The sequence below is a fragment of the Papaver somniferum genome, unplaced genomic scaffold, assembly GCF_003573695.1.
Source record: "Papaver somniferum cultivar HN1 unplaced genomic scaffold, ASM357369v1 unplaced-scaffold_63, whole genome shotgun sequence".
Lineage (NCBI taxonomy): Eukaryota > Viridiplantae > Streptophyta > Magnoliopsida > Ranunculales > Papaveraceae > Papaver > Papaver somniferum.
This window is the reverse complement of record NW_020649082.1, coordinates 879,558-889,448: the sequence shown is the minus strand read 5'-3', so window position 1 is coordinate 889,448 and position 9,891 is coordinate 879,558.

The window sequence follows — 9,891 nt, the reverse complement described above, 5'->3', positions numbered from 1 at the left end:
AAAAAAGTCTACAATCTTCGTTATAAGTCGGAAGTCGATTTCTGAGACTAAATTGTAAACTAGTTAAACTCATCTTTAACAGAAAAAGTTTGAAAAATGTATTGTAATCACAATAAATATGTTCTAAGGCAGTACGTCTAGTAAAAATTGCATTTCTATGTACGTTAATTCAAGAAAATATGAAGCAAGTCAAATTTCACAATATAAGAAGGATGAAAGACCAGCCAGAACTAATCCAAATCCTAACAAATTTCATCTATCTTGAATCAAATAGAAAGACAAAGCCAACACAACAAGAAAGAGTTCATAAAAATGTTGAATTTTATATACGTTAACTCAAAAAATCTACACACTTCGTTATAAGTCGGAAATTGATTTCTGAGACTATATTGTAAACTAGATAAACTCATCTTTAACAGAAAATTTTTGAAAAATGTATTGTAATCACAATAAATATGTTCTAAGCCATTACGTCTAGTAAAAATTGCATTTCTGTGTACGTTGATTCAAGAAAATATGAAGGAAGTCAAATTTCACAATATAAGAAGGATGAAAGACCAGCCAGAACTAATCCGAATTCTAACAAATTTCATCTATTTGAATCAAATTGAAAGACAAAGCCAAGACAAAAATAAAGAGTTCATAAAAATGTTGAATTTTTTATACTGTTAACTAAAAAAAGTCTACAATCTTCGTTATAAGTCAGAAGTCGATTTCTGAGACTAAATTGTAAACTAGTTAAACTCATCTTTCACAGAAAAAGTTTGAAAAATGTATTGTAATCACAATAAATATGTTCTAAGGCAGTACGTCTAGTAAAAATTGCATTTCTATGTACGTTATTTCCAGAAAATATGAAGGAAGCCAAATTTCACAATAGAAGAAGGATGAAAGACCAGCCAGAACTAATCCAAATCCTAACAAATTTCATATATCTTGAATCAAATAGAAAGACAAAGCCAACACAAAAAGAAAGAGTTCATAAAAATGTTGAATTTTATATACGTTAACTCAAAAAATCTACACACTTCGTTATAAGTCGGAAATTGATTTCTGAGACTATATTGTAAACTAGATAAACTCATATTTAACAGAAAAAGTTTGAAAAATGTATTGTAATCACAATAAATATGTTCTAATGCAGTACGTCTAGTAAAAATTGCATTTCTATGTACGTTGATTTAAGAATATATGAAGGAAGTCAAATTTCACAATATAAGAAGGATGAAAGACCAGCAAGAACTAATCCAAATTCTAACAAATTTCATCTATTTGAATCATTTGAAAGACAAAGCCAGGATAAAAATAAAGAGTTCATAAAAATGTTGAATTTTGTATACGTTAACTCAAAAAAGTCTACACTCTTCGTTATAAGTCGGAAGTTGATTTTTGAGACTAAATTGTAAACTAGTTAAACTTATCTTTAACAGAAAAAGTTTGAAAAATGTATTGTAATCACAATAAATATGTTCTAAGGCAGTACGTCTAGTAAAAATTGCATTTCTATGTACGTTGATTCATGAATATATGAAGGAAGTCAAATTTCACAATAGAAGAAGGATGAAAGACTAAGCAGAACTATTCCAAATCCTAACAAATTTCATCTATCTTGAATCAAATAGAAAGACAAAGCCAACACAAAAAGAAAGAGTTCATAAAAATGTTGAATTTTATATACGTTAACTCAAAAAATCTACACACTTCGTTATAAGTCGGAAATTGATTTCTGAGACTATATTGTAAACTAGATAAACTCATCTTTAACAGAAAAAGTTTGAAAAATGTATTGTAATCACAATAAATATGTTCTAATGCAGTACGTCTAGTAAAAATTGCATTTCTATGTACGTTGATTCAAGAATATATGAAGGAAGTCAAATTTCACAATATAAGAAAGATGAAAGACCAGCAAGAACTAATCCAAATTCTAACAAATTTCATATATTTGAATCATTTGAAAGACAAAGCCAAGACAAAAATAAAGAGTTCATAAAAATGTTGAATTTTGTATACGTTAACTCAAAAAAGTCTACACTCTTCGTTATAAGTCGGAAGTTGATTTTTGAGACTAAATTGTAAACTAGTTAAACTTATCTTTAACAGAAAAAGTTTGAAAAATGTATTGTAATCACAATAAATATGTTCTAAGGCAGTACGTCTAGTAAAAATTGCATTTCTATGTACGTTGATTCATGAATATATGAAGGAAGTCAAATTTCACAATAGAAGAAGGATGAAAGACTAAGCAGAACTATTCCAAATCCTAACAAATTTCATCTATCTTGAATCAAATAGAAAGACAAAGCCAAAACAAAAAGAAAGAGTTCATAAAAATGTTGAATTTTATATCCGTTAACTCAAAAAATCTACACACTTCGTTATAAGTCGGAAATTGATTTCTGAGACTATATTGTAAACTAGATAAACTCATCTTTAACAGAAAAAGTTTGAAAAATGTATTGTAATCACAATAAATATGTTCTAATGCAGTACGTCTAGTAAAAATTGCATTTCTATGTACGTTGATTCAAGAATATATGAAGGAAGTCAAATTTCACAATATAAGAAAGATGAAAGACCAGCAAGAACTAATCCAAATTCTAACAAATTTCATCTATTTGAATCATTTGAAAGACAAAGCCAAGACAAAAATAAAGAGTTCATAAAAATGTTGAATTTTGTATACGTTAACTCAAAAAAGTCTACACTCTTCGTTATAAGTCGGAAGTTGATTTTTGAGACTAAATTGTAAACTAGTTAAACTTATCTTTAACAGAAAAAGTTTGAAAAATGTATTGTAATCACAATAAATATGTTCTAAGGCAGTACGTCTAGTAAAAATTGCATTTCTATGTACGTTGATTCATGAATATATGAAGGAAGTCAAATTTCACAATAGAAGAAGGATGAAAGACTAAGCAGAACTATTCCAAATCCTAACAAATTTCATCTATCTTGAATCAAATAGAAAGACAAAGCCAACACAAAAAGAAAGAGTTCATAAAAATGTTGAATTTTATATACGTTAACTCAAAAAATCTACACACTTCGTTATAAGTCGGAAATTGATTTCTGAGACTATATTGTAAACTAGATAAACTCATCTTTAACTGAAAAAATTTGAAAAATGTATTGTAATTACAATAAATATGTTCTAATGCAGTACGTCTAGTAAAAATTGCAATTCTATGTACTTTAATTCAAGAAAATATGAAGGAATCCAAATTTCACTATAGAAGAAGGATGAAAGACCAGCCAGAACTAATCCAAATTGTAACAAAATTCATCTATTTGATTCAAATTGAAAGACAAATCCAATACAAAAATAAAGAGTTCAAAAAATGTTGAATTTTTTATACGTTAACTCAAAAAAGTCTACACTCTTTGTTATAAGTCGGAAGTTGATTTCTGAGACTATATTGTAAACAAGATAAACTCATCTTTAACAGAAAAATTTTGAAAAATGTATTGTAATCACAATAAATATTATCTAAGCCATTACGTCTAGTAAAAATCGCATTTCTGTGAACGTTGATTCAAGAAAATATGAAGGAAGTCAAATTTACCAATATAAGAAGGATGAAAGACCATCATGAACTAATACAAATTCTAACAAATTTCATCTATTTGAATCAAATTGAAAGACAAAGCCAAGACAAAAATAAAGAGTTCATAAAAATGTTGAATTTTTTATACTGTTAACTCAAAAAAGTCTAGAATATTCATTATAAGTCGGAAGTCGATTTCTGAGACTAAATTGTAAACTAGTTAAACTCATCTTTAACAAAAAAAAGTTTGAAAAATGTATTGTAATCACAATAAATATGTTCTAAGGCAGTACGTCTAGTAAAAATTGCATTTCTATGTACGTTAATTCAAGAAAATATGAAGGAAGCAAAATTTCAATATAGAAGAAGGATGAAAGACCAGCCAGAACTAATCCAAATTGTAACAAAATTCATCTATTTGAATCAAATTTAAAGACAAAGCCAATACAAAAGTAAAGAGTTCATAAAAATGTTGAATTTTTTATACGTTAACTCAAAAAAGTCTACACTCTTTGTTATAAGTCGGAAGTTGATTTCTGAAACTAAATTGTAAACAAGATAAACTCATCTTTAACAGAAAATTTTTTGAGAAATGTATTGTAATCACAATAAATATGTTTTATGCCATTACGTCTAGTAAAAATTGCATTTCTATGTACGTTGATTCATGAATATATGAAGGAAGTCAAATTTCACAATAGAAGAAGGATGAAAGACTAAGCAGAACTATTCCAAATCCTAACAAATTTCATCTATCTTGAATCAAATAGAAAGACAAAGCCAACACAAAAAGAAAGAGTTCATAAAAATGTTGAATTTTATATACGTTAACTCAAAAAATCTACACACTTCGTTATAAGTCGGAAATTGATTTCTGAGACTATATTGTAAACTAGATAAACTCATCTTTAACAGAAAAAGTTTGAAAAATGTATTGTAATCACAATAAATATGTTCTAATGCAGTACGTCTAGTAAAAATTGCATTTCTATGTACGTTGATTCAAGAATATATGAAGGAAGTCAAATTTCACAATATAAGAAAGATGAAAGACCAGCAAGAACTAATCCAAATTCTAACAAATTTCATATATTTGAATCATTTGAAAGACAAAGCCAAGACAAAAATAAAGAGTTCATAAAAATGTTGAATTTTGTATACGTTAACTCAAAAAAGTCTACACTCTTCGTTATAAGTCGGAAGTTGATTTTTGAGACTAAATTGTAAACTAGTTAAACTTATCTTTAACAGAAAAAGTTTGAAAAATGTATTGTAATCACAATAAATATGTTCTAAGGCAGTACGTCTAGTAAAAATTGCATTTCTATGTACGTTGATTCATGAATATATGAAGGAAGTCAAATTTCACAATAGAAGAAGGATGAAAGACTAAGCAGAACTATTCCAAATCCTAACAAATTTCATCTATCTTGAATCAAATAGAAAGACAAAGCCAACACAAAAAGAAAGAGTTCATAAAAATGTTGAATTTTATATACGTTAACTCAAAAAATCTACACACTTCGTTATAAGTCGGAAATTGATTTCTGAGACTATATTGTAAACTAGATAAACTCATCTTTAACTGAAAAAATTTGAAAAATGTATTGTAATCACAATAAATATGTTCTAATGCAGTACGTCTAGTAAAAATTGCAATTCTATGTACTTTAATTCAAGAAAATATGAAGGAATCCAAATTTCACTATAGAAGAAGGATGAAAGACCAGCCAGAACTAATCCAAATTGTAACAAAATTCATCTATTTGATTCAAATTGAAAGACAAATCCAATACAAAAATAAAGAGTTCAAAAAATGTTGAATTTTTTATACGTTAACTCAAAAAAGTCTACACTCTTTGTTATAAGTCGGAAGTTGATTTCTGAGACTATATTGTAAACAAGATAAACTCATCTTTAACTGAAAAATTTTGAAAAATGTATTGTAATCACAATAAATATGTTCTAAGCCATTACGTCTAGTAAAAATCGCATTTCTGTGAACGTTGATTCAAGAAAATATGAAGGAAGTCAAATTTACCAATATAAGAAGGATGAAAGACCATCATGAACTAATACAAATTCTAACAAATTTCATCTATTTGAATCAAATTGAAAGACAAAGCCAAGACAAAAATAAAGAGTTCATAAAAATGTTGAATTTTTTATACTGTTAACTCAAAAAAGTCTAGAATCTTCATTATAAGTCGGAAGTCGATTTCTGAGACTAAATTGTAAACTAGTTAAACTCATCTTTAACAAAAAAAAGTTTAAAAAATGTATTGTAATCACAATAAATATGTTCTAAGGCAGTACGTCTAGTAAAAATTGCATTTCTATGTACGTTAATTCAAGAAAATATGAAGGAAGCAAAATTTCAATATAGAAGAAGGATGAAAGACCAGCCAGAACTAATCCAAATTGTAACAAAATTCATCTATTTGAATCAAATTTAAAGACAAAGCCAATACAAAAGTAAAGAGTTCATAAAAATGTTGAATTTTTTATACGTTAACTCAAAAAAGTCTACACTCTTTGTTATAAGTCGGAAGTTGATTTCTGAAACTAAATTGTAAACAAGATAAACTCATCTTTAACAGAAAATTTTTTGAGAAATGTATTGTAATCACAATAAATATGTTTTATGCCATTACGTCTAGTAAAAATTGCATTTCTATGTACGTTGATTCATGAATATATGAAGGAAGTCAAATTTCACAATAGAAGAAGGATGAAAGACTAAGCAGAACTATTCCAAATCCTAACAAATTTCATCTATCTTGAATCAAATAGAAAGACAAAGCCAACACAAAAAGAAAGAGTTCATAAAAATGTTGAATTTTATATACGTTAACTCAAAAAATCTACACACTTCGTTATAAGTCGGAAATTGATTTCTGAGACTATATTGTAAACTAGATAAACTCATCTTTAACTGAAAAAATTTGAAAAATGTATTGTAATCACAATAAATATGTTCTAATGCAGTACGTCTAGTAAAAATTGCAATTCTATGTACTTTAATTCAAGAAAATATGAAGGAATCCAAATTTCACTATAGAAGAATGATGAAAGACCAGCCAGAACTAATCCAAATTGTAACAAAATTCATCTATTTGATTCAAATTGAAAGACAAATCCAATACAAAAATAAAGAGTTCAAAAAATGTTGAATTTTTTATACGTTAACTCAAAAAAGTCTACACTCTTTGTTATAAGTCGGAAGTTGATTTCTGAGACTATATTGTAAACAAGATAAACTCATCTTTAACAGAAAAATTTTGAAAAATGTATTGTAATCACAATAAATATGTTCTAAGCCATTACGTCTAGTAAAAATCGCATTTCTGTGAACGTTGATTCAAGAAAATATGAAGGAAGTCAAATTTACCAATATAAGAAGGATGAAAGACCATCATGAACTAATACAAATTCTAACAAATTTCATCTATTTGAATCAAATTGAAAGACAAAGCCAAGACAAAAATAAAGAGTTCATAAAAATGTTGAATTTTTTATACTGTTAACTCAAAAAAGTCTAGAATCTTCATTATAAGTCGGAAGTCGATTTCTGAGACTAAATTGTAAACTAGTTAAACTCATCTTTAACAAAAAAAAGTTTGAAAAATGTATTGTAATCACAATAAATATGTTCTAAGGCAGTACGTCTAGTAAAAATTGCATTTCTATGTACGTTAATTCAAGAAAATATGAAGGAACCAAAATTTCAATATAGAAGAAGGATGAAAGACCAGCCAGAACTAATCCAAATTGTAACAAAATTCATCTATTTGAATCAAATTTAAAGACAAAGCCAATACAAAAGTAAAGAGTTCATAAAAATGTTGAATTTTTTATACGTTAACTCAAAAAAGTCTACACTCTTTGTTATAAATCGGAAGTTGATTTCTGAAACTAAATTGTAAACAAGATAAACTCATCTTTAACAGAAAATTTTTTGAGAAATGTATTGTAATCACAATAAATATGTTTTATGCCATTACGTCTAGTAAAAATTGCATTTCTATGTACGTTGATTCATGAATATATGAAGGAAGTCAAATTTCACAATAGAAGAAGGATGAAAGACTAAGCAGAACTATTCCAAATCCTAACAAATTTCATCTATCTTGAATCAAATAGAAAGACAAAGCCAACACAAAAAGAAAGAGTTCATAAAAATGTTGAATTTTATATACGTTAACTCAAAAAATCTACACACTTCGTTATAAGTCGGAAATTGATTTCTGAGACTATATTGTAAACTAGATAAACTCATCTTTAACAGAAAAAGTTTGAAAAATGTATTGTAATCACAATAAATATGTTCTAATGCAGTACGTCTAGTAAAAATTGCATTTCTATGTACGTTGATTCAAGAATATATGAAGGAAGTCAAATTTCACAATATAAGAAAGATGAAAGACCAGCAAGAACTAATCCAAATTCTAACAAATTTCATATATTTGAATCATTTGAAAGACAAAGCCAAGACAAAAATAAAGAGTTCATAAAAATGTTGAATTTTGTATACGTTAACTCAAAAAAGTCTACACTCTTCGTTATAAGTCGGAAGTTGATTTTTGAGACTAAATTGTAAACTAGTTAAACTTATCTTTAACAGAAAATTTTTTGAGAAATGTATTGTAATCACAATAAATATGTTTTATGCCATTACGTCTAGTAAAAATTGCATTTCTATGTACGTTGATTCAAGAAAATATGAAGGAAGTCAAATTTCACAATATAAGAAGGATGAAAGACCAGCCAGAACTAATCCAAATTCTAACAAATTTCATCTATTTGAATCAAATTGAAAGACAAAGCCAAGACCAAAATAAAGAGTTCATAAAAATGTTGAATTTTTTATACTGTTAACTCAAAAAAGTCTACAATCTTCGTTATAAATCGGAAGTCGATTTCTGAGACTAAATTGTAAACTAGTTAAACTCATCTTTAACAGAAAAAGTTTGAAAAATTTATTGTAATCACAATAAATATGTTCTAAGGCAGTACGTCTAGTAAAAATTGCATTTCTATGTACGTTAATTCCAGAAAATATGAAGGAAGCCAAATTTCACAATAGAAGAAGGATGAAAGACCAGCCAGAACTAATCCAAATTGTAACAAAATTCATCTATTTGAATCAAATTGAAAGACAAAGCCAAGACAAAAATAAAGAGTTAATAAAAATGTTGAATTTTTTATACTGTTAACTCAAAAAAGTCTACAATCTTCGTTATAAGTCGGAAGTCGATTTTTGAGACTAAATTGTAAACTAGTTAAACTCATCTTTAACATAAAATGTTTGAAAAATGTATTGTAATCACAATAAATATGTTCTAAGGCAGTACGTCTAGTAAAAATTGCATTTCTATGTACGTTAATTCCAGAAAATATGAAGGAAGTCAAATTTCACAATATAAGAAGGATGAAAGACCAGCCAGAACTAATCCAAATTCTAACAAATTTCATCTATTTGAATCAAATTGAAAGACAAAGCCAAGACAAAAATAAAGAGTTCATAAAAATGTTGAATATTTTATACTGTTAATTCAAAAAAGTCTACAATCTTCGTTATAAGTCGGAAGTCGATTTCTGAGACTAAATTGTAAACTAGTTAAACTCATCTTTAACAGAAAAAGTTTGAAAAATGTATTGTAATCACAATAAATATGTTCTAAGGCAGTACGTCTAGTAAAAATTGCATTTCTATGTACGTTAATTCCAGAAAATATGAAGGAAGCCAAATTTCACAATAGAAGAAGGATGAAAGACCAGCCAGAACTAATCCAAATTGTAACAAAATTCATCTATTTGAATCAATTTTAAAGACAAGGCCAATTCAAAAATAAAGAGTTCATAAAAATGTTGAATTTTTTATACGTTAACTCAAAAAAGTCTACACTCTTTGTTATAAGTCGGAAGTTGATTTCTGAGACTAAATTGTAAACAAGATAAACTCATCTTTAACAGAAAATTTTTTGAAAAATGTATTGTAATCACAATAAATATGTTCTAAGCCATTACGTCTAGTAAAAATTGCATTTCTGTGTACGTTGATTCAAGAAAATATGAAGGAAGTCAAATTTCACAATATAAGAAGGATGAAAGACCAGCCAGAACTAATCCGAATTCTAACAAATTTCATCTATTTGAATCAAATTGAAAGACAAAGTCAAGACAAAAATAAAGAGTTCATAAAAATGTTGAATTTTTTATACAGTTAACTAAAAAAAGTCTACAATCTTCGTTATAAGTCAGAAGTCGATTTCTGAGACTAAATAGTAAACTAGTTAAACTCATCTTTAACAGAAAAAGTTTGAAAAATGTATTGTAATCA